This window comes from Carettochelys insculpta, chromosome 1 (genome assembly GCF_033958435.1).
Source record: "Carettochelys insculpta isolate YL-2023 chromosome 1, ASM3395843v1, whole genome shotgun sequence".
Classification (NCBI taxonomy): Eukaryota; Metazoa; Chordata; order Testudines; family Carettochelyidae; genus Carettochelys; species Carettochelys insculpta.
In genome coordinates this window covers 265119724-265147257 of record NC_134137.1, presented here as the reverse complement: position 1 = coordinate 265147257, position 27534 = coordinate 265119724, and the positions used below count along the sequence as shown (strand labels likewise).

Below are 27534 nucleotides of genomic sequence, written 5' to 3'. Positions count from 1 at the left end.
TGTATTCACACCCAAATAAAAACTTTACAAAGTAAAGAAAATGATCAATTTTACTATGATCAAAAATGCTGTATAGGGAGACTGGACTTGATTACCAATATTGCCCCACCATTGATTTTAAAGAAGTACATGTTTCCTGATTTGAGACGAGGAAAAAATACCATCAGGTGCTGAGTATACCCACCAAAGGCCCTAAACTATGAAACTTTCTCCCACCAGAAGCAGGACAAGCCCTAGTTTCACCAGTGTTAAGAGACTCTATACCAGATATATCTCTGTGTAGAACTTTCCTTACACTGAGCTATAGTTCAACTATATCCTCCTGGTAGACAGACATTAGGTACTATAAAATATATTCTGTTTTCCGAGTTGGAGGAAGGACAGAGGAGCATTGGAGGCCAGAGGGAGCGATATAAGGACATGCTGAAGGCACGCATGAAAAAATGCAGCATCGGCATCTACACTTGGGAGAACCTTGTCCAAGAACATCCCCGGGGAGAGTGGTAATCAGTGAGGCGGTGGTGCAATTTGAGAGGTCCTGCTGCAGTGCAGACAAGGACAGGCAGAGAAGAATAAAAGAGCTTAAAAACTGTCCTGTGCCCCTCCAGCAGCTACTAACACCTGCCTTTTCTGGGATAAGATCTGTGGCTCTAGAATTGGGCTGATCAGCCATCAACGGACTCACAAATAGGAGGGTGAGGTGAAGACATCCTACTTGTTAGCAAGTGACCTCCAAGAACAGAACTATAATCGTTTGGGATAACAGTGAAAAAAGGAAAGAATGTTTTTGCTTTTAGAGCAGAATTGCTGTGATCCTCATTTCACTGTATTCCACACGTAGGCACTAGAGTGAGTGCTGTGTTACAATAAATTAAAGAGATTAGATTATCCAAGAGCTAAAATGGAAATCTGATTTGAAGGAAAACAAAAAAGCTGTGTTTTACTAGAAAAGAAGAAGATGGGCTAGGATTTGAGTCCAGCCACTCAAGAAGGGTAGAAACTGGCTCTTTCATTATCCGAAAGTCAGTGCTTGCTGTGGAGCACATCTCTAAACACAGGAATGTGTTCTTGAAACATCACAGCCTCTTTCCACTTGCTGATGGAGTTAACACAGAGAACAATTAATCTCTCTCTGTTTCCTTTGCAGGAGTAATTGCATTTCAAAGAGAAACAATTTACTGCCCTCAGCCTTTCACTAACTTATCTTTGGCAGGACAATGGTGGGAGCAACTATGTGCACTCTACCCTCATCCCATCCAATACAAGATATTCTCTTCATTGACTATTAAAACTATTTCAGGCAGCACAGACTACCACAGGGGTGGGGAAACGCCCCCGCCCCCAGCATCCTCATCCAGCTGCAATCTGGATCCAGACTGCGGGCTCTGCCTTGGACCATGAAGCAGCTCCAGGCTCTGCTGCCAGTCACTGGTATTCTTCCAGCTGAGAAGAGGGAGAGCTTCCCTCCTCCTGCACCTCCCTTTCACCCCCACCCTGCCCCACCCTTCCAGACCCCTTACCCCAAATCCTCCATCCCCCTCACCCAGGCCCCACACCTTCCTCCTGCCCAAATTCTCCTCACTCCCACCCTGACCCCTCCCTTCCAGACCCCACACCCTCCAGCTCCCTTCCTCTCATCTAAACCCACATCCCCCGCCTGCACTCCCGCTTCCTGCCCAGACCCTCCACCCCTCTCCTATGCCCCCTTCCCACTCAGATCCCCCATTGTCAGCATACTCCTGCATCATCTCTTCTGCCCAGGCCTCAGAGCTCTGGCCCCCCTGCAGTCAGGGACCACATCAGTGAGGTGATTTTTGTTGTTGTTGTAGTTTCTCACTTCTGTGGCTTCTGACTGGCTTGTCTATGGGTCAGTGGCCTCTGCCCTGAAAAAGGTTCCCCACCCCAATCTGTCAGCTAGTAGAAGAACCCCAAAGATACAAAAGCCAAATTTACAAACTGACCAGTCAACTGAGCACTGCGAGGAACTGGAAGAAAGCAATTAGGCAACAACAGAGACAAACCAACCAACCAGGAAATAGTTTTCTGCTGGAGTTCTCAGCCTTTCTCTTTCTGAGGCTGCCCTTCCAACTGTAGTCAGCACATTAATTATGACAGTGCTTCAAGTTCTCTCTTCTCCTCAGACCGAACTCTCTTCCTACGTCAAAGTGAGCTTGTATCATACAAGGTCCCCATCCTGCCGACTCACTTAATTTCCTTAAGGGGAGCAATCCCACTCCTGGTAGTATGGTTAAGTGTGTGCATAAGGATTTATTATCTTCACTGCAGAGTTATGACAAGGCTCTTAATAGGGTCCCCTACCAGGTTCACAAGTATGCACTAAAGCATCTCACCCCAGTGGGTGATGCTTTTTTCCTGGGCTAGCTGCCATGTCCTTGGGTAGAGGCTAAAGCCCAATAGCTGCTTCACTTGGACTGATAATACACCCACTTTCCAGAGGGGCAGGCAGCGCTGCTGACATAATTGCCAAGCCCCTGGGACAGAACCACCGCCAGGCCCCCCGAAGGGACACGGACTTGAGAGAAGAAGCAAGGCTGAGAACTAACGTATGTTACCCAACCCACAATGCCCAGGGCCTCAGTGGCAATTTAAAAGACCTGGAGCTCCAAACAGTGCTGCAGCAGCAGTTAGGAGCCCCTGGTCCTTTTAAATCCCTTGGCCTTTTCCCCTTTCCCTTCCCACCCATCAACATCAGCTACCCTGGTGGCAAGCTAAAATACTTTACAGCTGATAGTCCCTCAGTGCATTCCCACAACTCCCCCAGTGTGCCAACAAGAACAATTAAATTCACTGGGACAGAATCATATAACACTTCAAATTACTGCAACACAAAACCCCCAACACCTCACCCGACTGAGTACAGCCCACTATAGACACATTTAAGTATGACTTTGCAGAGTAGCTATTCACACCTGAGCTAGGCAAACCATGCCTCTCCCCCCTTTCTCTCTCTTTGTTTCCCCCATGGGAAGGCATGTTAATTAGTTCTAAGCATTTAGGCTCTTCTCCTGAAAAAATTCATGGGTATGGCCCCCGCTGAATAATTCAGGGTTAGAGTTAAAAAGTCCCTGGATGTTTTTCTCCATGCTCTCAAGAGAATTCCTAGGTGATGAGGTACAAAGCCCACATGGGCATCAAAAAGATTAAGGAACCTTAGAGAGCTAGGTCACCTCACTGTTTGCACCTGGGGAAGGTGTGGTCAAGGTGAAAGGGGGTGAGTTTAAAAGAGGAGTTAGAAGGTCAATTTAGAGAGGAAATAAAGAGGGTGGTTTCTCTTTCCGAAAAGTAGCCTGAACAAATACTGAGAAGCAGATTGGAAAAGAATAGACAGACTACTCCCAGGGTGAGGGGTGAGCTGGAGGTAAGAACTCTGCATGGCACTGCCTGATACATGTGTTGGCAGGGGAAACGTTATTATATTCTGATCTCATAGAGACATTGTTTTGTAAATGAATGCTTATTGATGTTCTCATGAGGTTCAATATTGAATTTAGCATTGTTAGTGAATCCTCCTTAATTTTCAGTATTGTTTTGTTAATGAGATCCTGTTCATGTTCTATACGACCGAATAACTCTACCTTCCTGTAATTTACTTTTTGTTAATAATCTATTGGTACTTGACCTCCTGCTCAATAGGGAATTACCAGAGCGGAATGGCATAAGACCAGTAAGAATTCAGTTTGAGCTGGAGAAATGGATAAAGGGAGTATGAGAAACTCTCCCCTGGTTTGTTGGGAGGGGGGATGAGCAAAGGAGGAGAGAGGTATAAGTATTGCTCACTGCTTGTTGCAAGGTGTGCAGGCTTTGAGGAGAGATCCCCCTGCACCTTACTTGGCATGCCACATAAAGATTCTTCTTCCACTCTCGGTGTGTTATTGGGCCAGCGTTGCATACCGGGCATGAACTGCCACTGTGCCACCTTAAGAAGGAGGCAACAGTTTTGGCGTCCCTGGGTGGGCACTCTAAATTAAAGCCTTGCCCGGCTCGCCTCTTGGCGGGGGTGGCGGGAGATGGCGTCGGACTTCCAGTGCGCACACCGGTAACTTTACCGGGGGAACTCGGCGTCCAGGTTCCGCAGCCCCTGCCAGGGACGACACAACGGTGCAACGCAGCAACATGGAAGAGAGAGAGGAAACAGAGGGTGGAGCGGCGAAAGCCGGACCTCTGAAACTGAAACAGAGGATGGAGCGACGAAAGCCGGACCTCTGAAACTAGAGGGTGGAGCAGCGAGAGCCGGACCTCTGGACAGGTAAGACACAGTCCCCTTTTGTGAAAGGGACTTCCAGGACGCCGGACAGATATTAAGGTCTGGGGCAAAGGTTATGGGTCAGGGTCAGAGTACCCATAGGAATGGTCAGGGTCAGAATATCCCTAAGAACAACACCCCTTTGGCTTGTGTTTTAAAACACTGGAAAATTATAGGGGGGGACCCTCTGACCAAATCTAGATTAAGAAAACTGTGCACAGTAGAGTGGCCACAATATATCTTAGAGGGACAAGAGCGGTGGCCACCAGAGGGATCCCTAAATTATAACACCATATTGCAGCTGCTTTTGTTTTTACAACATACCGGTAAATGGGAAGAACATATGTATGGCCAATGTTTTGAATATCTTAGAAATAGACAAGACCTGCAGGAAATGTGTGGATTATCATGTGCAGTACAACCAGCTGTAAATAAGCCTAATGTAAACTGTCACCAGGACCCCCCTTCGGCTTCTACACCCACACCCCCTCCATACAGGGAAAGGGTTTCCCATGATTTGGGGATAGCCCCCTCAGTTGAACTGTATCTATTAGTGACTGAAACAGTGGTTGACAGACTGGGAGCTGTGGATCGGCAGGCTATTACTATGCAGGTGTAGACCCATGTGCCCTTTAATCCGATCGATTTGGCAACTTTTAAACCCCAAGCCGGGGAGTTTTCCACGTATCCTAGCCGCTTTATTTCAATGTTCAAAGGGTGTTTAGCCAGTCACAAGCCTGATTGGAATGACTGTCAGGTCCTAATGAGAACCCTGTTGTCTGAAGGGGAGCATAACCAAGTTGTAACAAAAGCCAGGGAGGAAGCAAGAAAAAGGCATGAACTTGGCAGGAGCGAAAAAAAGCGATTTGTCGAATCCCCGAGCCCAGCAATAGGAAACAACTGCGTGCCTTTTTGGGAATGGCAGGATTTTGCAGATTATGGATACCTGATTTTGGGGTACTGGCTAAGCCTCTGTACGAGTGTGTTAAAGAAAGTAACAGAGACTTGTTCTGTTTTTAAAAAAGAGGCTCAACATGCATTTAAAGCTTTAAAATTGCGTTTAATGGAAGCTCCAGCCCTAGGTCTACCAGATATTACTAAACCATTTCAGCTGTATGTGCATGAAAGGAAGGGAGTGGCTCTTGGAATATTAGCTCACCAAAGGGGGGATGGGGATGTAACTAGAGGTAATGCCCGGGTGGACCGAGAGGCCAAACGGGTAGCGAACACAGAGGGTATTGCTCTTTTGCCTCTGACCCCCACCCTCCCAGATCCCCATGAAAAGCCAGAATACTCTGCCCAAGAACAGCAGTTGGCTGAGCAGTTACAGCTGAATCTGCGAGAAGGATGGTATGTAAGTGAAAAAGGACAAGTGTTGCTTCCTGGACCCTTGATAAGGCCGACAGTTATGAGTTTTCATCAAGGGACACATGCAGGTCAGGAGGCCCTGATCCAATTATTAGAGAAGTACTTTATAGGAGATGGAATAAGAAATGAAGCCAGACGGGTGGTTAGAGACTGTATGGTATGTCAGAAAAATAATCCCTGAGCAGGAAGACCCGTGGTACCCTCCCCATTACCATCAGCCCCGGGACCAGGAGTTGTGTGGCAAATTGACTTTACTGAACTACCTCGTGCCAGTGGGTTTCGGTACCTACTGGTACTTGTGGATCGTTTTACAGGATGGATAGAGGCATTTCCATGTAAAAATTGTACGGCCAACACAGGCGCTAAAATCTTAAAGGAGATAGTCCCCCGGTTCGGAGTACCAGAATGGATTGAATCAGACCGAGGAACCCATTTCGCAGCTCGATGTGTGGAGAAAATAGCAGATGGACTCAAGATCCCATGGAAATACCACATTCCATATAGAGCGCAAGCCAGTGGAGGGGCAGAAAGAGAACATCAGACTTTGAAAAGACATTTGTCAAAATTGTGCCAGGAAGCTCAGCTTAAGTGGCCAGAGGCCCTCCCCTTAGCCCTCTTAAGGACCCGAATATTACCCAAAGGGAGGTTAGGATTAAGCCCATTCGAAATCTTGTTTGGGCGACCATTGCCAATGAATGGGGTGCCTGGTACAGGTATAGAATGGGGGATAGAGGAGGGGTTTTTAAAGAAATATTTGCTGTCGCTGTTGTCTGTTATGTCTTCTATTCACAGGTTTGTTGTGACAACCAGCCCATTCCCTTGGACCAACCCCTTCACACTATTCAGCCAGGAGACAGCGTCTTGCTTCGGACGTGGAAAGAGGAGCCCCTTCAAAAGAAGTGGAAAGGACCCCACCTCGTTTTATTGACTACTAAGACTGCTGCTAAACTACAAGGGGTCAAACCGTGGGTCCATTTCACTCGAGTAAAGGTCAAACCTGCTGAGGAAAAGGAGTGGACTGTGAGCCGTGTTACCCCAGAAGCTGAAGAGGACTTAGGACTGAAATTATTGTTTAAGTATTAAAAGATAAGAAAATGAAAATGCTACCCATGAATCAGGTTTTGAGTAAGGAATATGAGAAGACTCAATATGGGACATCTTGGGTACGTCTACACGTGCAGCCAACATCGAAATAGGCTATTTCGATGAATAATGTCTACACGTCCTCCAGGGCCGGCAACGTCGATGTTCAACTTCGACGTTGCTCAGCCCAACATCGAAATAGGCGCAGCGAGGGAACGTCTACACATCAAAGTAGCACACATCGAAATAGGGATGCCAGGCACAGCTGCAGACAGGGTCACAGGGCGGACTCAACAGCCAGCCACTCCCTTAAAGGGCCCCTCCCAGACACAGTTGCACTAAACAACACAAGATACACAGAGCTGACAACTGGTTGCAGACCCTGTGCCTGCAGCATAGATCCCCAGCTGCTGCAGCAGCAGCCAGAAGCCCTGGGCTAAGGGCTGCTGCCCACGGTGACCATAGAGCCCCGCAGGGGCTGGAGAGAGAGCATCTCTCAACCCCCCAGCTGATGGCCGCCATGGAGGACCCAGCAATTTCGACGTTGCGGGACGCGGATCGTCTACACGGTCCCTACTTCGACGTTGAACGTCGAAGTAGGGCGCTATTCCTATCTCCTCATGAGGTTAGAGACTTCGACGTCTCGCCGCCTAACGTCGAAGTTGGTGCCGCTACTTCGAAGTAGCATGCACGTGTAGACGCAGCCCTTGAGTGCTCTCAAAGGGGGGAAATGTTGGCACGGGAAACGTTATTATATTCTGATCTCATAGAGACATTGTTTTGTAAATGAATGCTTATTGATGTTCTCATAAGGTTCAATATTGAATTTAGCATTGTTAGTGAATCCTCCTTAATTTTCAGTATTGTTTTGTTAATGAGATCCTGTTCATGTTCTATACGACCGAATAACTCTACCTTCCTGTAATTTACTTTTTGTTAATAATCTATTGGTACTTGACCTCCTGCTCAATAAGGAATTACCAGAGCGGAATGTCATAAGACCAGTAAGAATTCAGTTTGAGCTGGAGAAATGGATAAAGGGAGTATGAGAAACTCTCCCCTGGTTTGTTGGGAGGGGGGATGAACAAAGGAGGAGAGAGGTATAAGTATTGCTCACTGCTTGTTGCAAGGTGTGCAGGCTTTGAGGAGAGATCCCCCTGCACCTTACTTGGCATGCCACATAAAGATTCTTCTTCCACTCTCGGTGTGTTATTGGGCCAGCGTTGCATACCGGGCATGAACTGCCACTGTGCCACCTTAAGAAGGAGGCAACACATGAGCCAAGAAAGGAATTTACCAGCTCCTGTGCAATGGTAACAGAGAGGTAGCTGTGTTAGTCTGTACCCCAGCAAAACAAAGCACCAGAAATGTAGCACTTTAAAGATTAACACAATGATTTATTTGGTGATGAGCTTTTGTAGGACAGACCCACTCCCTCAGATCTCACGGATCTGTCCCATGAAAGCTCATCACTGAATAAATCATCTTGTTAGTCTTTAATGGGCTACATTTCTGCTGCTTTGTCTTGTGCAATGGGATTGTTTGAGGCAGAGCCTGTGATGGGAAGAGGGGAAAGACTATCACAGCTGAAACATGCATATGAGATGGCCACACTTAATGAGTTCAGTGTTGTGGTACTTTTAGTGGAGAAATTAAAGAACTCTGGGGACAACAGAAGGAGTCAGCCACCTAAAATTAGCTTGTCTGAAGGCTCAGGCTATTCCTTTGGAAGGAAGAGACCCTTGTTACAGTTAGGCATAGTGGTGGACAAGAGCCAATGCTGTGGGAGAAAATAGACTACAGCACTAAAACTTGTGGCATTATGGGGTGTGAGGCGGTGTGCTCCTCCCACCACTGGGCTAGGTGTCCAGGCGAAGGGACCATGACATTCAGGAGGTACTGCAGATGGGTACACTGGGTCGAGGCAAGGTCCTCAGGGTGGGCGTGGCCTCGGTCGTGGGCTGGGTAAAGGTCAGACTCCTGTTGTGATACATTAAAAGAACAGAGGATTCGTACGGGTGCCGGGCAACTAAGGAACGGCGATGAGACCGTGGCATTAGCCCAAAGCATGAGGTGAAAATGGGCCTGGCTGTTAATGGTATGGGTAGAAGTGCCAGGGCATCGGCATCACACTTTCAGAGTGAACATGATGCCACTAGCATGTTGTAACAAGGCCTGTGCTATTGACATATTGGCAGACCCAATGGCAACCCACGTAAAAGAGCCCGGGGCCTTGGAGAAGGTGTGGGAATTAGAGGGAAAAGCATTGGCCAGTCGGGCACAAAGGAAAGAGGGTTAGAAACAATGAGGGACACCGGCGAAGTAAAACTAATGGGGGAAGAACTGGGGAAACTGCCTAAGGGCATGACAGAAGCGGGTGTAGAAGACTTGGGCATAATATCCTTATCTTGGGTAGGCAACACGATACACTGGGAACAGTCTCCTTCCTGTGTACAGCTGGGGCCTACAGGATTATATTGACCACAACGGCAATAGGGGATAAAGCCCCACAACCACCCAGTTCCACAGCAACAACTACAGGTGCCCCCCTGCCAGTCAGCAATGAGGCGGCAACTCATCCACAGCCATGATTCCACTTCCTGCCAAGTGGCTGTTTCCTGGGGGTAATAAGTATAACCAACCCATCATCAGCGATGAAGATGGATAGGCCTGCAGAAGAAACACAGTGCCATCTAGGTGATTAGCCAAGCAGTTGGAATAGTTAAAAAAACTGGAAAGTGGGGAGAGAGCACTTCATAAATGTTGGGGGTCAACTCAGCTACAATTGTAATGGGGACTATCTTGCCTTTGGGGGTCAGTCGCGTCTGTGCCAAGGTGCCCACCGGCAACATCGGTGGCAGTGGGGGTCGAGCATTAGGGCCCAGGGGTGGTGTTGCAGCTGGTGGCCAGAAGGTTTGCTTGATGGGACTGTCGTGTGGCCCCAGACTATAATTTAAGAGATGCGGGAAGCGGGATACCAACACATCCCAGGGGCCAGGTGAGGTTGAGGTTCCCAAATACCACAACTCTAGTTTGAGCATGCATTGACTCATTCCACCAGGCCGTTGGCACAAGAGTTATAGGGATGGTGGAAGACCCACTGAATGGCACACTCCTCGGCCCACTGGGCCACCTCTCAATTTTGAAAGTGTGAGCTGCTGTCCGACTCGACACGGCTGGGAAGGAGAAAGGTGGCAAACCAGGACTCATGAGCGGACACAACTGCTGTCCCTGTTGCCCGAGGTTGGGTGGCAGCGAGGGTGAGGGTGGTACAGATGTTAGCCATGACTAGGATATAGCGGTTTTGCCAGGGCATGGGGGTTAAAAGCCCAACATAATCGATTTGCCATGTGTACCACAGTGGGGGCTGCAGGTGGGTCTGCAACTGCCGATCCCACCTTTGCCCCACCCGGGCAGAGATTGGGCAGCTTTGGACTATGCCCCGTGCTATTTCCCTGGGCAAATGGATTTGATGTTCCGTGGCTAAGCAGATGAGTGGCTGTGAAGCCGGGTGCCCTTCGTGTTCATGGAGCCAGAGACCCAAGACCTCTGTATCAGCCTCTGTAAAAGGGGTAGCAAGGTGCACCGTGGCTGCTTGGTCTGCCCGATGATTCCATTGGGCTTCCAGAGTGGTACGCCAGCTATGGGCATCCACATGTCCAATCTGCTAGGGGGTAGTTGGGATATAATCCTAAATTTCTTTCCACAGGGGGTGATCCCACATTCCCCCCAGCCTTGTGGTAAAGTCTCGAGCCTTCCAAGTGGAGAGCCAATGTGTGCAACCTGCATAGATGGCCCATGAGCTGGTGTAAACCACCAATGCCTGATTTCGGCGTGCAGGCATACAGCCAAGAGTTCCTTGGTTTGTGTGCAGCCCTCACCCTGCTGGGTGGCAGTGCGAGTGTTGTGGGTATGAATGGCGGCTGCTTGCCCTTTCCATTTTCCCCCAGCCAGGACAGCAGAACTGTCCATAAACCAAACCTGTGGCTTAGGCCAGAGAAAGGGGGTGCCTCTGTTATCAGGGAAGCCACCAATTCTTGGGTGGTTTCTACAGGATAAGGTAGCACTAGGGGCTCAATGATTAACTGGTTAGGGCCCAAGGGCCAAGTTTGATCGGTCAGTGCGTGGATCCCTAGTACCCACCTTTGGACAGTGGAGGACTGGGCGTGGCCCTCTGGGAGGGGGACATCCCATAGGGCATTGTGGACAATGGGATGGACCATTTTTAGAGTGAGTGGCTGGTGTTTGATGAGCAGGCCATGTCCTGCAGAGCCAGAGAAACACTGAGTAGGGCCTTCTCCCACTGGCGATAATTGGCTTGAACCCCTTGCCACTCCTGGCTCCCAAAATGAATTGGCTTGGGGGAGCGTTTCTGGAACAGGCCCCACCAGGCTACGTGGTCATTATACTGGATGCGCAGCTCCAGCTGCCCCTTGGTGAAAAGGGGGCCCAAAAACTGGAACTGCTTAACCTGCTCCATGAGGAGCCACAGTGCTGTTTCATGTGTGGGAGACCAGGCCCACTGGGCATGCTTCCCTATAAGCGTGTGCAAAGGCCACGCCATGCTACTGAACTCAAGGACATGGCACCACCAAAAATTTAGGGTCCCTAGAACTTGTTGCAGCTCCCTTTTGGATGTGGGCATGGGCAGCGTAGAAAGTGTCCATGACCTAGGGGGGAACCCTGCGGAGGCCAGCGCTAAGGGAAGCCCCCCAGAATTGAACAGGTAGTTCTGGTTCCTGCACATTGGCCTCCAGGGTATCTAGGCCCCAGACCTTGGTCAGGTACCTTCGTAGTGCTGCCAGCTTGCTTGCAACATCAGTGGGGTTTTGGCTCCCGATGAGTGTGTCATCGATGTATTGATACTGGGTGGTGGTAGGCTGGGGTGACAACTATGCCAGGGCGTTAGCCAGGAGAGCATGGGCAATCGTCGGCTATGACAATATCCTTGAGGGAGTCGCGTAAAGGTATACTGATGCCCTTCCCAAGTAAAGGCAAAACAGGTCTGGTCCTCAGGGTGAATGGGGCATTGAAAAAACATATCTTTAATGTCGAGGGTGGACATCCACTGATGCCCGGCCAGGCAGATATTATTTAATAATTCTGCAGCCACAGGAACAGCTGTGTGGAGGGGGCTGGTTGCCTCATTATGGGCTCGGAAATTGCTTGTGAGGCGCCACCCGCCTTTGGCCTTGTTTACTGGCCACACAGGGCTATTAAAGGGCAAGTGGGTGGGCACCCGTATTCCCTGCTCCTGAAAATCAAAAATCATATGGGTACTGGCCTGTCAGGACTGGAGGTGGACCAGATACTGCTGACGGAAGACTATTTGTGACATCGGGGGCAAGCAGGGCACTGTGGCCACGGCCTGTACATGCACGGCTTGGGGAGGATTAACTTCCAGGCTCCACCACCTCCCATTTTGGTCGCAGAAACTCTGTCCCTGAAGCAAATTAATGCCCAAGATTTTGAAGGTGCCAAGAGCCTTAGGATGCAGACTTCCCAACTTTTAGGGAGCTGACATTTAACTTGGACTACCGGCAAGTGTGCTGGATGTCCAGTCACCCCGACTACCGTGATACGTGCCTGGAGAAGTGGGCCCATCCACAGAGCATGGTTGAGCATGGAAATTTGTGCCCCTGTATCTATCAAACAGGAAAGGGTTAGTTGGTCATTAACGGTGACCCACACCTCTGGATTGGGGGTCCCAATGAGTCAGGCCCAGAGGGCCAACTCTCTGCTGCCTATTCAAGCTTTTTCGCCACTTCCAACTCTGGCCAGCAGTAGGGCACACTACTGGACTGAGGTTCTGGCAGGGTCGGGGCACTGGGTCCAGTGCCCCCTGCTGGAGGGCGTGCAACCCGGTGTGGGTTATTGGCTATAGAGAGCAGAACAGAGGTAGGTAATCTATGCAACACCTCCTTGGGAATACCCAGGGCTAAACTTACCTTCCAAACCTCCATGCACTTCATATTGGGGGCTGGCCCCCTCAGCCCCCTCCCCCACTGGTTTCCTGTGAGCCGGCCGGGGTGGCTTTGCCTGCATGGACCTGCGCTGGGCGGTCGGGCCACACCCCCTTGGGGAGCAGGAGGTTCAGGGCTGCCAAAGTGCACTGTAACAGGGTAGCCCAGGTGGGGCCAGTCAGGTCCCCAGTGAGGGTATTACCCATGGCCATAAGATGTGACCTCGTGACCACCGAAGCACCCTTGACCAAGGGTCACCAAACCTCCTCCAAGGGGCTTTGGCTTCACAGGTCTGCAGTCTAGTGGTCCAAGGCATGATTCATTATGAGGTGAGCCATAGACTTCTCAAGGGTTTTGGAATCATCCCAATTTTGCGTGAGTTTGCCCCAGTCCTCTCTGGCAATGTTCTGGTGGACATGAACAAGGGCAGCAGCCATAAGGCTGCATTCCTCTGCAGGGGCCTCAAACCTGATTCCAGGCCCCAAATTGGGGGAGTGGGCCTCAGAAGGGCTGAGGATAACTGACTAGGTGCCACTGTTGGCTAAGTGGGTGAGCCAGGGAGATAATCACTCTGCGGGGACTTTCAGAATTGATCACTGGGTTGCGCCATTTCAAACGAGGAAAAGGTGCACAGTCCGATTCGGCGATTTCCCCCTTGTGGGCCCTCTTCCATTTTTATGACTGGCCAAACCTGTGCTGTCCCAGTTTCCAGGGGCCTTTTCTAGGAGGGGTAAGGAAAATCCGGATTGGGATCCCACCCAGGGTCCCTGGGCCCTGGGTGGTCTGGTTCGTCAGGGTCGAGCTCATCAGGGTCATTCCAGATGTCCCCATCCCAGTCGTCTGGGTCTGCATAAAGTGTTTGACAAATGTTTGTGCTGCACACACCCCCAGCTGGCTGCTTTCAGGTGGGTGGCCAGCTCAGACTGAGCCTGACTAATGACCTTGGGGATGGGCCTCTGTTCTAAAGTCTCGACATTTTGTCGCAAGGACTGGGCACAGGCCGCGGCCAAGGTGGCGGCTTGCTCCATATCTGCCAGATGATGGTGGGACCTGTGCGATTTCACACTCCTTCTCTGCCAGCTGCTCCTGGAAGAGGAGATCACAGGTGCCCATGAGATATAGACGGGGTCTTTTTCCCGGAAGGTTGTGGTCCTTCTGGGTGGATTGCATAACCCCTGTTTGGTGAGCCAAATGAGCTCATGGCATGAGAGGTAGATAGGGAATACTGCAAGCTTTATTGATTAAATCTGTTATCCTTAGGGGTCTAATTGGGACTTAGGGAGGAGAAAATGAGGGCAGGAGAGAAAGAGAAAGAGAAAGGGAAAGAGAACGAGAAAGAGAAAGAGAAAGAGAAAGAGAGGGTTCCTTAGTGCACTCTACCCACCCAACCCAACACGTTATCAAGGGGCAGAGGGGAATACTTATGGGGCAGATACAAATCCGCAGAGGGTGAGTACAGCCCACGGCAACATCTGGCCAAGAGGGTCCAGTGTCCTGACAGGAGGGACAAGTGACTCGGGCCAGCCAATGGGCTTGTTAATTTCATCAGGTATCCAACATGGGGAGGAGGGAGGCCGGCTATTATAGGGGTTTGGACATGGAAGCAACCATGAAAGCCAATTAGGTTGCTTGGGCAGTCGAGCGTCCCTTTTTGGGACCAGACAATGGGTACAGATGGTCCCGACAGTTTGTGGTTTAGGCCATTTTCCTGTTTTTTAGGAGTTTGCTTAGCATAGCAGGTTGTGGTTTGGACTGTTTTCTTGTGGGTTTTTTTGGGTATTTGCTAATGCACGCTTAGCACACTGGGCTTTGACTGGATCATGAGGCCTATTATTGCATACAGTCCATGCACAGAGCACGTGTACGTCTGTCGCAGTGGGGGGTGCTATGTCTACACCCCCGCAAGTGCCATGGCCAAGGCTACTCCACTGGTAACAGAGCCGGTGTCCATGCTACAGGGGATAATTTAAAGTTGTCAATTCGGACCTTTAAAACGGGATCACTGCCTGCCAGGGTCTGACACACACCACTCATCCTAGTCATGATGCCACTAATTTTCTGGGAGTAAAGTGTGTTCACTGGATGAGTAGCGGATGGAGAGGAGACAGGCAGCGAGTGTAAAAAATGTTTATTAATGATGGCTTAATCAATGTTAAGAGAGGAATTAAGAGGGGATACCTGGCACATGCTAGCTGTCTAGCTCAACGTGATGTCGGCTGATGGGCAGGGAAAAGCCTGTACTTACAGGGCTGTTACCAAACCGCAGATGGCAAGCAGAGCCCACACCAACATCTGGCTGAAAGGGTCCGGATTTCAGGTGGGAGGGACAAGCAATTCGAGGCGGCTGACAGACTTGTCAAGGTTCACACCTCTCCAATTTGGGACCGGGGAGTCGACATTTTATTGGGGTTTGGACACAGAAGCAACCCACTGGGCCAATGCCAGTGTACTGTGTCCTGTTTAGGAGTTGACCTGCTTAGGAGCCTTTTTAATGCTTGGTGTGGTGGTGGCCTCACTTCCACGTATGTGACTAAGCCCATAGCTCCTCAGGGGGGCGGGGCAGGGGTGTTAATGCACACTGGCACGTGGGGTTTTGATTGGATGGGGAAGCCTTGATCATGCATGGGGCATGTGCAGGCCACGGCTTGGAACACTGTCATGGTCACACCATAGACGTCTGTGCCCACAATGACACAGATACAGTTGTCTGATAAAATGATTGACACATGGGCGGTACTCTTCCAAAGCAAAGCAGCTCTTTATTAGCGCAGCAATCTTCTAATGCAATAGTAACAGAAACACAAATACAAGTTTTAAATACCTGAACTGTGCTGTCATAGGGCTGAAATCATGCTACATGGCTGCATATGGTGACAGTCATCTGCAGTTGCTGACAGTAATTTTAAAACCTTCTACTCATAACACATTAATATAATACGTATGTATATATTTAACTCAAACACACACGGGTACATACTAAAGCTATTTCTGCACTAGGCCTCAAAGCAGCACTTTCAAAGTACTGTGGATGCTGTTATGCTAATAAGGTACTGCATATTCATTGCAGTGCCTCATTAGCATATCCTGAAGTGTCTCATTAGCACCCCCTTTTGAAAGGGCGGGGTTAGTGTAGACATAGCCTAACACTATTAGAAGGCTTGCACTCTCTGTTGGCTTCTTTCCTTATGCTCTGGAAGGTTTTGTTTGCTCTGTCACAGAGGCTGCTGCTGTTACCATCCTGGCTTTTTATTTTCTCTCTCTGACCTCAGCCTCTGTTTAACTCCCTCATGACCTCTCCTCTCTTCTACTTGCTTCTGCTGGTACTCCAGATTTCTCAACCTTTGTATGCTGTCTTTTGCAGTTTTGCCTGTCACAAGAACCTTTCTGAACGTTTGCTTTCTGATAGTTCCATCATTCCATTTGTTACTTTTCAATCCTCCCTTTACCTCCAATCCTCATTGTTTGAATAAGTATCAGTTGTTGTAGTATTATGGTCTGCTGTTACTTTGTGTCATCTGCAAATTTTATTAACACACTCCCCTTTTTTTCGCAATAGACCTTATGGAAAATGTTACATAAAATTGGTCCTAAGACAAATCCTTGAGGAACTAATGACTTTAAGACTTCTATGTTTCCCTAAAGCCAGAACCAAAAGCATTTCCTCCTTTCATTAACAGAAAATAGTGGGAAAAGTTATCTGAAATAAATTAAATTAGCAAAGAAATAAGGTGGTAACAACAGAGCATGACACTAAAGTAAATAAACGGACATTTGGATACATACTGAAATGATGAAGTTATTGTTTGTTATGTGTATAGTTGGCTGAATGCCAACATTCAAAAGTGGAACATGCTTAGTAGAAATATAGTCTAAAATTAATCTAAGTAGGCCTAAGTAAAGTATGCTAAATTAGATCACTTTTTCCTATTGTGTCATGGTCTGCTGTTGCCACCTTATTTGTTTGCCAATTTATTTCAGATGAATGCTTTCAGGAGCTGTAAGAGCTCTTATCTCAAGGTAGGTTGCAGGACCTGCAAACATTGCATAAGCACTGCAAATAATGTAAACTAGAACAGGATTTATTACACTTACATTTATTACCAGTTTACTATCAAATATCTAGGGTCATTATTACATACAAATTAATGCCCCTTGATTAGTTACATAGAAACAGCATACAAGTACAAATATACCTTGAACAACACCATACTCAGACTCACTCCTGATGGACTGGAGGTGTTTCAAGACTAGTCACACTCCCTTAGTGGTGAGAGGTGAGACAATGTTAGAGTAGAGGGAACTTTGGAGATTTAGGCTATGTTTACACTGTAGAGCTATTTCGGGATACTGAGGTATCCCAAAATAGTAACTCATGTCTAGGAAATGCACCCGGTGTTTTGAAATGTTTTTGAAATATCGCGTGCGGTATTTCAGCATCCCGGTACTTCTTGTTGAGAGAGGTGTAAGGGATGAATCGAAATAGGGCTATATTTCGAAACTTGGTGCTGGGTAGATGTTGGAGTTGAAAGATTTTTTTTTTATATTTGTATTTTAGGTTTAATAATGTAGCAATGAAAAGTAACATATTAACACATTTAACATTTTATTAAGTTTTTTAGTTAAATATGCTTTTTTTTGTTTTAAAGTTTAGTGAGTTTAGTGAGTAACGAGACAGAGTTTTGGTATTGTGTCTATGTTAATGAGATTAGAGGAATGTTAAAGGCTAAAGTTTTAATTTTTAATTTACAATGCCTTTTGCTTTGCCCAATATAAGATACTGTTGCATTACCCTTTCCTTTGAAAGTCCTTGCAAGAATTGTTTAGGTGTGAAAGTGGTATGTGTATGCTAAAATAAAGGTGAGAATGTTATCCTCAAAGCCAGATGGTCAAGAAAGTAGGGGCCAAGCATGGGTAAAGACAAACTTATTGGCATTTAAAAAGAATCATCAGTGCATACCTATGGTTAAGGAATAATCAGATTGGCAGATTAACAGCTCTAAAGCATGGTGTGAGAGGTTAGAGTTGTGGGTCTTATTGGCCAATCAAGGACTTTACCTTTATTATTAATATTTATTATTAATAGCTATAAATTAATATGTATTTGATTTGGAATTCCAGAGATTACTATTCACACCTTAAGATCTGTTATTTATTTTTTATAAAGTTTGTTAATATTAAAAATAAGAACCGGAGAAGAACAATTAAAGATATACAGGTGTTTACATTACAAACGGAAAGAATGCCTTTCAGGTCATCCTTGGTTGCATTGGCCATTTAATTTTTCCCAGTCATACTACAGCTGACTTCACAGCTGAAGATGCAGAGTTTCCAGGACCAAGGTGGGCTAAATTAGAGACCTACCACTTGGCAATCGTTACAAGCGTTTATGGGGGGGACCCTCTACCGGAGGTTCCCCTAATTCCTTTGTCCCAGAGGACAATCCTGGTTCAAGGTTATACTTATTTTAGGCCTATTTTACTGCTCCTTAGAGCCGTTATTAACGACTGGGGCCTGATCCCCTAGCCGAGCAAGGTCTTACCTAAGCCAAGTCCTCACGGAGAGTAGAGGTACTTAGGCAATCCGGCTGATGGACATTGCGGACGGTCCCCATACCCTGCTGTTTGGACCAGTAACGACAGTGCTCAGCCATCCTTATCAAGTGTCCCCAAGTGGCAAGCTTAACGTTCTTAAGGTACCTTGTCCTCAAGCTCGTGCTGGGTGATTAGCTACTAAGATCATTTATACTTGTGGCTCATAATCATATTCTGTTTTTTGCCCCCATGATGCCTTTTTTTGCCCTCATTATGCCATTTTTCAGCTCAATGGGCCATTTTTGCTATGATGGCAGTTTTTAATTGGTAATTTAAAGGTCGGCACGATCACCCAATCAGGGCGGTGCTATCCCCATTGGCCGGCCTCTGCCTAATTGCTTCATTATTCCAAAACTGGATGCGTAGATTATAAAGTTATAACATCAGCAAGTATAAAAGTATCAGCTTAACCAATAAAATCTTATCACAACAAAACTTCCATAGTTTGTGGTTACATATGTGGTTTAGCATGCTTCCTGTTTGCCTACAGACTAGCTTGGCACGTGGTTTTCTGAAGCCTGCAGCCTAGCTCGTATACATAAAGCCTTTGGCTATGTGGCCTAGTTGAGTTCTGGAGCCTTTCTAAATTTATCCTGATACATGGAGCAAGGGCCCCTAAAAGATAATTATAGAATGACATTTTTGAAGATGTTTTGGAAGTAATTGACATCGAAAAGATAACACACTGATTGGAAACTAACACAGCAGAATTCATAGATTTTAACAAAAAAAAAAAGAATTCTAAAAGCAGGGTGCTTTGGCATGGAACTTTGGGTTTGTCTTGCCACCAACTCCAGGACAGCATCAAATCGTGACTGACAGCGGTCCTGCTCCCCCTCTGTGATCGATCTAGCTGGCCACTAGATTGATCCAAACTCTGGACTGGTAACTATTACATCATCTGGTGGGACTGTGTGTGTATGGTGTCTGTATAAGTGAATAAAAAGCATATAATACTGTTGTATTCTCAATAAATGTGGCATAGTGCCTTTTCCCCTAGAAAAAATCTTGCATGCTTTGTTTAAGTATAACATAGACTGTGCTAAATCCCGAAATACTCTATTTTGAAATTAACTCGAAATAAGATACCTAATTTGAGTAATGCAAATTGTGTATCTTATTTCAAGTTAGGGGCACAGTGTAGACATAGCCTTAGAGAAAGATTAGTACTAGTAGAGGGGAAAAGAACTCACAGAACAGAATGGACTGGCCCCTGCCTTCTGTTGGCCATGGGGTACTATAGGTTTCCTTCAGTCATTTCAACCCAATCTTTCAAAGCCAAAACTAGACTTCCACACCTTAAGATTTTGAGGGTATGCACCACCTGACTGGGGAATGGAACTACCCCCAATCCCAGCTCTTTGATTATGCATAAAATATCACATTGCAACCTCATTAACAAACTCCAAAAATGGGCATTCGGGGCAAGACCCCACCTAACAGCCATTGGTGACCTTGACCTTCATTTTGCAATAAACAGGATGGTTCATCCAATGGGGCCACAACATCTTGGCACCATGCAAGATAAAAAGTCATCTACTAGCTAAACTAATAGTAACAGAGAGGTAGCCTTGTTAGTCTGTACTCCAGCAAAACCAGCAGAAATGTAGCACTTTAAAGACTGACAAAATGATTTACTCAGTGATGAGCTTTCGCGGGACAGACTGGAAATGAAAATGATATGAAGAAGTGGGTCTGTCCCACAAAAGCTCATCACCGAATAAATCATTTTGTTAGTCTTCTAAAGGCTACATTTCTGCTAGTTTGTTTAGTCTGGGAATGCAGATTGCGATGTAGTGGTGGGTGGATGTGTGTATGAGGCAGACCAAGCAGCTAACAGGATGACTCCCTGCTGTCTGTAACCTAAGCTGGCAGGTAAAACCTCTGTCCCTGAAAAAAATGGTGAGGAGGAGCCCAGTTGGGTTTGAATCTGAGGGACAGTTGAAAGCTGGGAGAGGGCTAGAAAGGAGCTAGTATGCGCCAAGGGGAGGCCAGAGCCCAGAGGTGGGCACCCTTGGGCTTCTCTCTCCAGAATGGGTTGGAATGACTGTCTCTGCCGGCTATACTGACACCTCTGCACTATGCTGTGCCTCTGTTGACTAATAAACTCCCTGCTCTACCAGCTGAGTGAGAGTCACTTGTGGCTGCAGACCGGGTGCAGTGCTTGGGGACCCCTGAACCTCATAACACAGATGCACTCCCCCTTAACTCTATCTGCCTGGAACTGTCCAGACACCCACACCTACCTACCTCAAGCTAATGTCTTACAGAGTACGATCCCTGTAGGCCTCTTGCATTACTGCTAAAATGGAATAAAACAGTGAAAGGAAAAAGCAAATAATATATAATATAGGCTTAGGCTACAGGAATAAGATATATGTTGTATAAAGACTCCACTCAGTCCAGTACAATGCAGATATAAGTTCTGCAACTTTCTGTAAGCTTTGTTTTGCAGCAGCTGCTAGGTGTATATTAAGAATTATAAGTTAGTAAGAAATCCTTTATAGATACCATAACCCTGTAAGAAATCCTGCCTTTTCCTTTGTAAAATAAATTGCTTTCTCTGAAGTGAGCTTTCCTTTCTGGGAGTGAGGAAAGTGTGAATGTGGGTGTGTGTGTGATGGAATCACATGACTAAGGAGGAGTATAAATATATTGTTGGAGAATGCAGGGGAGTAATCAGGAAGGTGAAAGAAAAATTGGAATTGCAGCTAGCAAGAGATGTGAAGGGCGACCAGAAGGGTTTTTACAGACATGTGAACAATAAGAGGGTTATCAGAGAGGGTGTGGGGCCCTTACTGCATGAGGGAGGTAACCTGGTAACAAATGATGTGGGAAAAGCTGAAGTACTCAATATGTTTTAGCCTCAGTCTTCATGGACAAAGTCAGCTCCCAGACTATTGCACTAGGCAATGCAGTATGGGAAGGAGCTGGGCAGTCCTCGGTAGGGAAAGAACAGGTTACAGGTTATTTAGAAAAGCTAGACATGCACAGATCCATGGGTCTGGATTTAATGCAGCCAACAGTACTGAGGGAACTGTAAAATGTCATAGCAGAGCCTTTGGGCAATATCTTTGAAAACTTGTGGAGAAGAGGAGAGGTCAGCAGCACCTTGACAACCAAAGAATAATAAGAGCTGAGACCTGCAAAAGAATCCACCTGAGAAAGAGAAAGAGGCCACATCAAAGAAGATCAAAGTGCTGTTAGCTGATGACTCACGGTCAGACAATAGTCTAGTGCAGTGGGACAGGACAAGAGCTATGCCCTGAGACATATAAAAAATGGGTGCAAAGCTATGGGTGAGTGTTCTTCTTGTCATCTCCTCTCTGCAGGAGTTAATCCTGGCTGGCTGAGGAGGCAGGATGAGGCCCAGGATGGATGGTACTGACTGTTCCTGAGTACCAAACTGACAAGTGAGCAAGATGATGAGAGTAAAGTGACAAGTGGGTCATACAATCAGCTCGCCTCCCTGGATTCATGACTGCAGCCAGACACACTAGACCCACTATGTCTTGGCTTTCTCCGCTGTCCCTATGCAACTCTTCACTTGTGTGAATTCATCTGTGTAAAGGGTTTGAGTGCAGGAGGGTATGAGCGTGTGGGATTGTGTGCTCGAAAGCTAGTTCCCCTTTTCCCTTACTCCAATAGTGGCATTTAATAAAATACATGAGTGTAACCCTGGGGTGGTCTCCAGTGAAAATAAGATAACATTATATAGGCTAACATTTCCTTATAGGCTGTAAGAAGATCCTCAAGGAATCCATTTTGAAGGACTTGGAAGAGAGGAAAATGGTCAAGAATAGTCAACATGGATTCACCAAAGGGAAGTCATGCCTGACCAACCTGATTGCCTTCTATGATGGGACAACTGGCTCAGTGGACAAAGGGAAATCAGTGGATGTGATACCCTTTGACTTTACTAAAACTTTTGATACGGTCTCCCATGTAATTCTTGCCAGCAAGTAGGATTCTTGCAGGAAGTATGAACTGGATAAAAGGACTGTAAGGTGGATAGACAACTGGCTAGATTTTCAGGCTCAATGGGTCGTGATCAATGGCTTGATGTGTGGTTGGTTTCAAGCCAGTTCTGGGACCAATTTTTTTCAACATCTTTATTAATAACCTGCATGAGGAGATGGATTGCACCCTCAACAAGTTTGCAGATTACATTAAGTTAGGGGGAGATATAGATAAGATGGAGGGTAGGGATAGGGTCTTGAGAGCCCTAGACAAATTGGATGATTGGGCTAAAAGAAATCTGATGAGGTTCAGCAAGGACAAAATGTGGGATCCTGCACTTGGGATGGAAAAATCCCAAGCACTGTTGCAGGCTGGGGACTAACTGGCTATGCGGAAGTTCTGCAGAAAAGGACCTGGGGATTACAGTGGATGAGAAGATGGATATAAATCAGCAGTGTGCCCTTGCTGCTCAGAAGACTAATGGCATATTAAGGTGCATTAAAAGAAGCAATTCCAGTAGATCTAGAGAAGTGGTAATTATACAATAAACTCTTTTATATCCAGCAGCTCCAGGACTGGGAGGTTGCTCGATATTCAAATATTCTGGTTAATAATACTTAGCAGTGGATAACATTGAAGAGAAATTAGATTAGCTATTAAGAAGCAGATTACACAGATTACTTTATTTGATGATGACAGCAGTAGTATTGTTTACACTGTAGACTTCTACTGTATTTGCTGTATTTATTTTATTTACTTTCACTATCCTGTACTTATGGAAAACTTATTACTTTTACTTATGGTTGAAATGCCAATTATTTGAGAGTTCTGCATAACAGAATGCTGGGTATGAAAGACTTCACTGTACCAGTTACCCATAGTCCATGGGCAACTCCAGTTGTTGCAATATTGAGGAAAGATAGCTCCATTCTGACTTGCTGAGATGTTGAGGTCACTGTTAATCTAGTGTTTTGTTCAGAGCACCATCTTCTTCCCTGCATTGATGACCTCTTTGTGGGCCTAGCTGGGGAAGAATGTTCAGCAAGATTGATTTGAGCCAAACATATTTGCACATGCAGGTTGATGAGAAGTCCCAAGAGCTGTTGATTGTTGTGATGCATAAAGAGCTTTATCATTACTGTTACTTACCCTTCAGAATAATATCTGCCCCAGGTTTGTTCCAGAGGGCTATGGACCAAATCTTGTGTGGCTTGCCAGGACTCCAGTGCTATTATGATGACATACTGGTCACTAGTAGGAATGAGGAGGCTCACCTTAAGAACTTAGAGGTTACCCTACAAAGACTTGAAAAATATGGACTGTGAGTCCCCAAAGATAAGTGTGCATTCTTTCAGCCCTCTGTTAAATACTTGGGATGCCTGATTGATTCTACTGTCATTTGTATGGCCACTGAAAAAGTTAAGGCTGTTATAGAAGCTCCATGCCCTCAAAATGTTTGTCAACTTCTCTCAGTTCTAGGACTAATGAACTATTATTATAAGTTTCTCACAGTTAGCCACACTGCTAAAACTACTTCATGAACTCCTTGGCCAGAACAGCCGCGTCTACACGTGCACGCTACTTCGAAGTAGCGGCACCAACTTCGAAATAGCGCCCATCACGGCTACATGTGTTGGGAGCCATTTCGAAGTTAACATCGATGTTAGGTGGTGAGACGTCGAAGCTGCTAACCCCATGAGGGGATGGGAATAGCGCCCTACTTCAACGTTCAATGTCGAAGTAGGGAACGTGTAGTCATTGCACATCCCGCAACATCGAAATTGCGGGGTCCTCCATGGCGACCATCAGCTGAGGGGTTGAGAGACGCTCTCTCCAGCCCCTGAGCTCAATGGTGGCCGCGTGGAGAAGCCCCTTAAAGGTCCCCGCCCCCTCCCTTCCTGTGCAGGAAGCTGAGAGAGCGTGCAGGCAGCAGCAGTAACACGCAGCTAGCCTGCACGCTCCACCGCAGCCACCCACACCCCCAGCCGATTTGATGGCCGCCCAGCAGCCCCCCCAGTGCCCCCAGGGGACCCCCCCAAGGGGAGCCAGGGCTCACAGCCCAACAGCCAGCCTGGGAAGTGGCAGTGGGGCCCCTCCTGGACGGAGGCCGAGCTGCGGGACCTGCTGGGGATCTGGAGCGAGGAGGAGTTGCTCCAGGTAATGGGGAGCAAGAGGAGGAACGCAGATGCGTTCGCTTGGCTGGCCGAGGGCCTGGCCGCCCGGGGTCACCCTGCCCGCACTCCGGATCATGTCCGGAGTAAAGTGAAGGAGCTGCGGCAGGGTTACGCCCGGGCCCGGGATGCGGCCGGCCGATCTGGGGCCGCCCCTGTCACTTGCCCCTTTTACAGGGAGCTCAGGGACATCCTGGGCCCCCAGCACACCTCCTCCCCTCCGGCCACTCTTGACACCTTGGCTGAGGAGCCCCAGCAGGCCCCGGAGGCGGAGTCCACCCCGGAGGCAAGCCCCGCACCCTGGGGGCCCCCCCAGGAGCCCACACCCGGGGCACCGGAGCAGGAGGAGGAGGAGGGGGACTCCTCCTCCAGCGACATCGGACTCCCAATAATGATACCGTCCTGGAGCTCCAGCCAGGCGTCCGCCCACCGGGTGTCCCCCGACCATGGGAGTGGACCGTCAGGTATGTACCCCCCCGGTGCACACCCCTGGGGTTCAGGGGTGGGGGTAATAGAAATGACCAGGGTCCTACACACGCCCAGATGACCATGGCCCCAAGGACAGCAGTGGCATGTCCCTCAGAAGAGTCCATCAACCCCTGCCCACCCCCAGCACGACAGTGCCATGCCCCATCCCTGGGGCTGGGGGGAGCGGAACCTCTGGGGTCCCCTGGGGGGAGGGGGTGGGACACCCAGCAGCAGCAGCAGCAGCAGTATGTGATGGAGTGGGGGGAGTGCAAATGCGAGACTCAGGCTAGATATGAGAAACAAGCTGAATAGCTCCCAGGGGCAAAGGATGATCCTGGGGCTACAACTGGCAGGTTACACCTCTGCCCTGAGCAAAGAGGAGGGAGGAGCCGAGCTGGGTTTGAATCGGGGGCGGCAGTTAGAGGCTAGGGGAAGGGAGAGCTGGAAGGCAGCCAGCCTCAGGAGGGGGAAAGCTACACCCCAGAGGGGCACCCCTCGGGGTTTTCTCCCCAGGATGGGTTGGAAGGACCGTCTCTGACTGCTGTACTGTCGCTTCTGGGAGAAACTGGGCATCTGTTGCCTAATAAACCTGTCCTGTCATACCTGCTGAGTGAGAGTCACTCCTGCCAGCGGACGGGGTGCAGTGCAGGGGGACCCCTGAACCCCATCACAGCAGCATCTCCTGGGGATGGGGATGGGGAACCTGCAGCAGAGGGGTGGGGGGAAAAGGGCCACGGCTCGGGGCCCACATTAATGGCTGTCTCCACTCTTCTTCCCCCCCCTTGTTCCGCAGCTGCACCATCGGAAGGACCGAAGAGTGCTGGCGAGGCATCAGTGGTCCCAGAAAGCCCTCCGGGGCCATCACTCCAGGCCAGCCCCTCGGCGGAGGACGGACCAGCCCCACGACGGGCAAGACGGCGGACCCAGCACCAGCAGCTGCCAGCGACGGACCCTCAGCTGCTGGCCCTCCACCGCCAGCAGGTGGAGGTCGCGGAGCAGCATCTGTGGGTGGAGCAACGCCGCCTCCACCTGCAGGAGCGGGCGCTGGCCTGGCGCCAGGAGGCATGGGGGGCCTACATGGAGACTTTCAACCGCATTGCGGACTACCTGGCCCCCCATGCCGCGCCGGCCGCCGCTGCGCCCGCCCTGCCTGCTCCACCCACTGCTCCACCCGCTGTGCCACCCGCTGTGCCGTCCGCTGCGCCATCCGCCGTCGCACCGCCACCCGCCACCGAGGGCCATTCTGCCGAGGGGGACCTGGGGCCAGCTGACACTCGCCGGCCGTATCTCCCGGTCCGCCCAGCCCCCAGCTAGCCCTGGCCAGGGCTGCGGCCGAGGCGGGTATCCCGGCTGCCCACCCCCAGCGCTGGACTGTAGGGGCGTGGGGCCCAGGACTTGGCCGCCCCCTTTGTATATATTCTCCCCACTTTTAAGTTATTTTTTTGCTGTAAATAGTTTGTATTTGTGACCCCAGTTTTCCAATGCTGATCCTTACACCCCATGTAAATAGTTCTCCCCTTCCTTGTCTTCCCCTTTCACATTATCCCTGTTTTTATAATATATACATATATAAGTTAGAATTTCCCTAATAATAAGAGTTCAAAAGATGTTTGATTTGACAAACAACTGTCTGCTTTTATTTTTACAAGAAAAGTGTGGGGGGGGTGCTCTTGGGCGCTCTGTGGTGTGGGCATAGGGGCAGGGAGTGTTGTGGAGGATGGTGGGGTGCAGTGAGGGGGCCTGCCAGCGTTCACCCTGTGGCCTCATCGAACTGGGCCCGCAGGGCCTCCCGGACCCGGGTCCCTTCGGGGTCCACCTGCCGACTGGGGGGCAGCGGGTGGCTGCACATCGGCCCTGCCGGCCTCCACAGCCCAGCCCTGAAAGAAGGCCTCCCCCTTACTCTCCACCAGGTTGTGTAGGGCACTGCACACACCCACAATCTGGGGGATGTTGGTGGGGCCCGCATCCAGGCGGGTGAGGAGACACCTCCAGCACCCTTTGAGGTGGCCAAATGAGCGCTCCACCACCTGGCGCGCGTGGTTCAGGTGCTGGTTGAAGTGCTCCTGGTGGGCAGACAGATGGCCCGTGTACAGGTGCATGAGCCAGGGCCGGAGGGGGTATGCCGCATCTGCGATGACGCAGAGGGGCATGGTGGTGTCCCCCACAGGGATCTCCCGCTGGGGGATGTAGGTCTCCGCCTCCAGCCGGCGGCACAGGCCCGAGTTCCGGAAAACCCGGGCGTCGTGGGTGCTGCCAGGCCAGCCCACATAAATGTCCTGGAAACGGCCCCAGCTGTCCACCAAGGCCTGGAGGACCACTGAGTGGTAGCCCTTCCTGTTTATGTAGCGTCCTCCACTGTGCTGCGGGGCGCGGATGGGGATGTGAGTCCCATCCAGAACCCCGAAGCAATTGGGGAAGCCCAGGGTGGCAAAGCCTGCGATGGCAGCATCCGGTTCCCCAAGCCTCACGAGCCTGTGGAGGAGCATGGCGTTGATGGTGTGGACGACCTGCAGGGAAAGCACATGGGAGAGCACCAATGAGGGGTGAGCAGGGTGTGTGTGGCCCTCCCCTGCCAGGGCCCCCCTCCCCTCCCCTGGCCTCCCAGAGCTGCCTCCCCCTCCCCCGCTTGGGTCCTCTTACCTCCATGAGGACAGCCCCGACGGTGG

At 49.0% G+C, this 27534-nt stretch overlaps 1 long non-coding RNA gene across 1 annotated transcript; it reads left to right on the top strand.

Annotated features, from left to right (window-relative positions):
• Nucleotides 1–3434: 3434 nt before the first annotated feature.
• Nucleotides 3435–7559, top strand: LOC142007221 (uncharacterized). Its single transcript, XR_012643907.1, has 2 exons — nt 3435–4267; nt 6425–7559. It is a non-coding gene; the product is annotated as an uncharacterized LOC142007221 (long non-coding RNA).
• Nucleotides 7560–27534: the final 19975 nt, after the last annotated feature.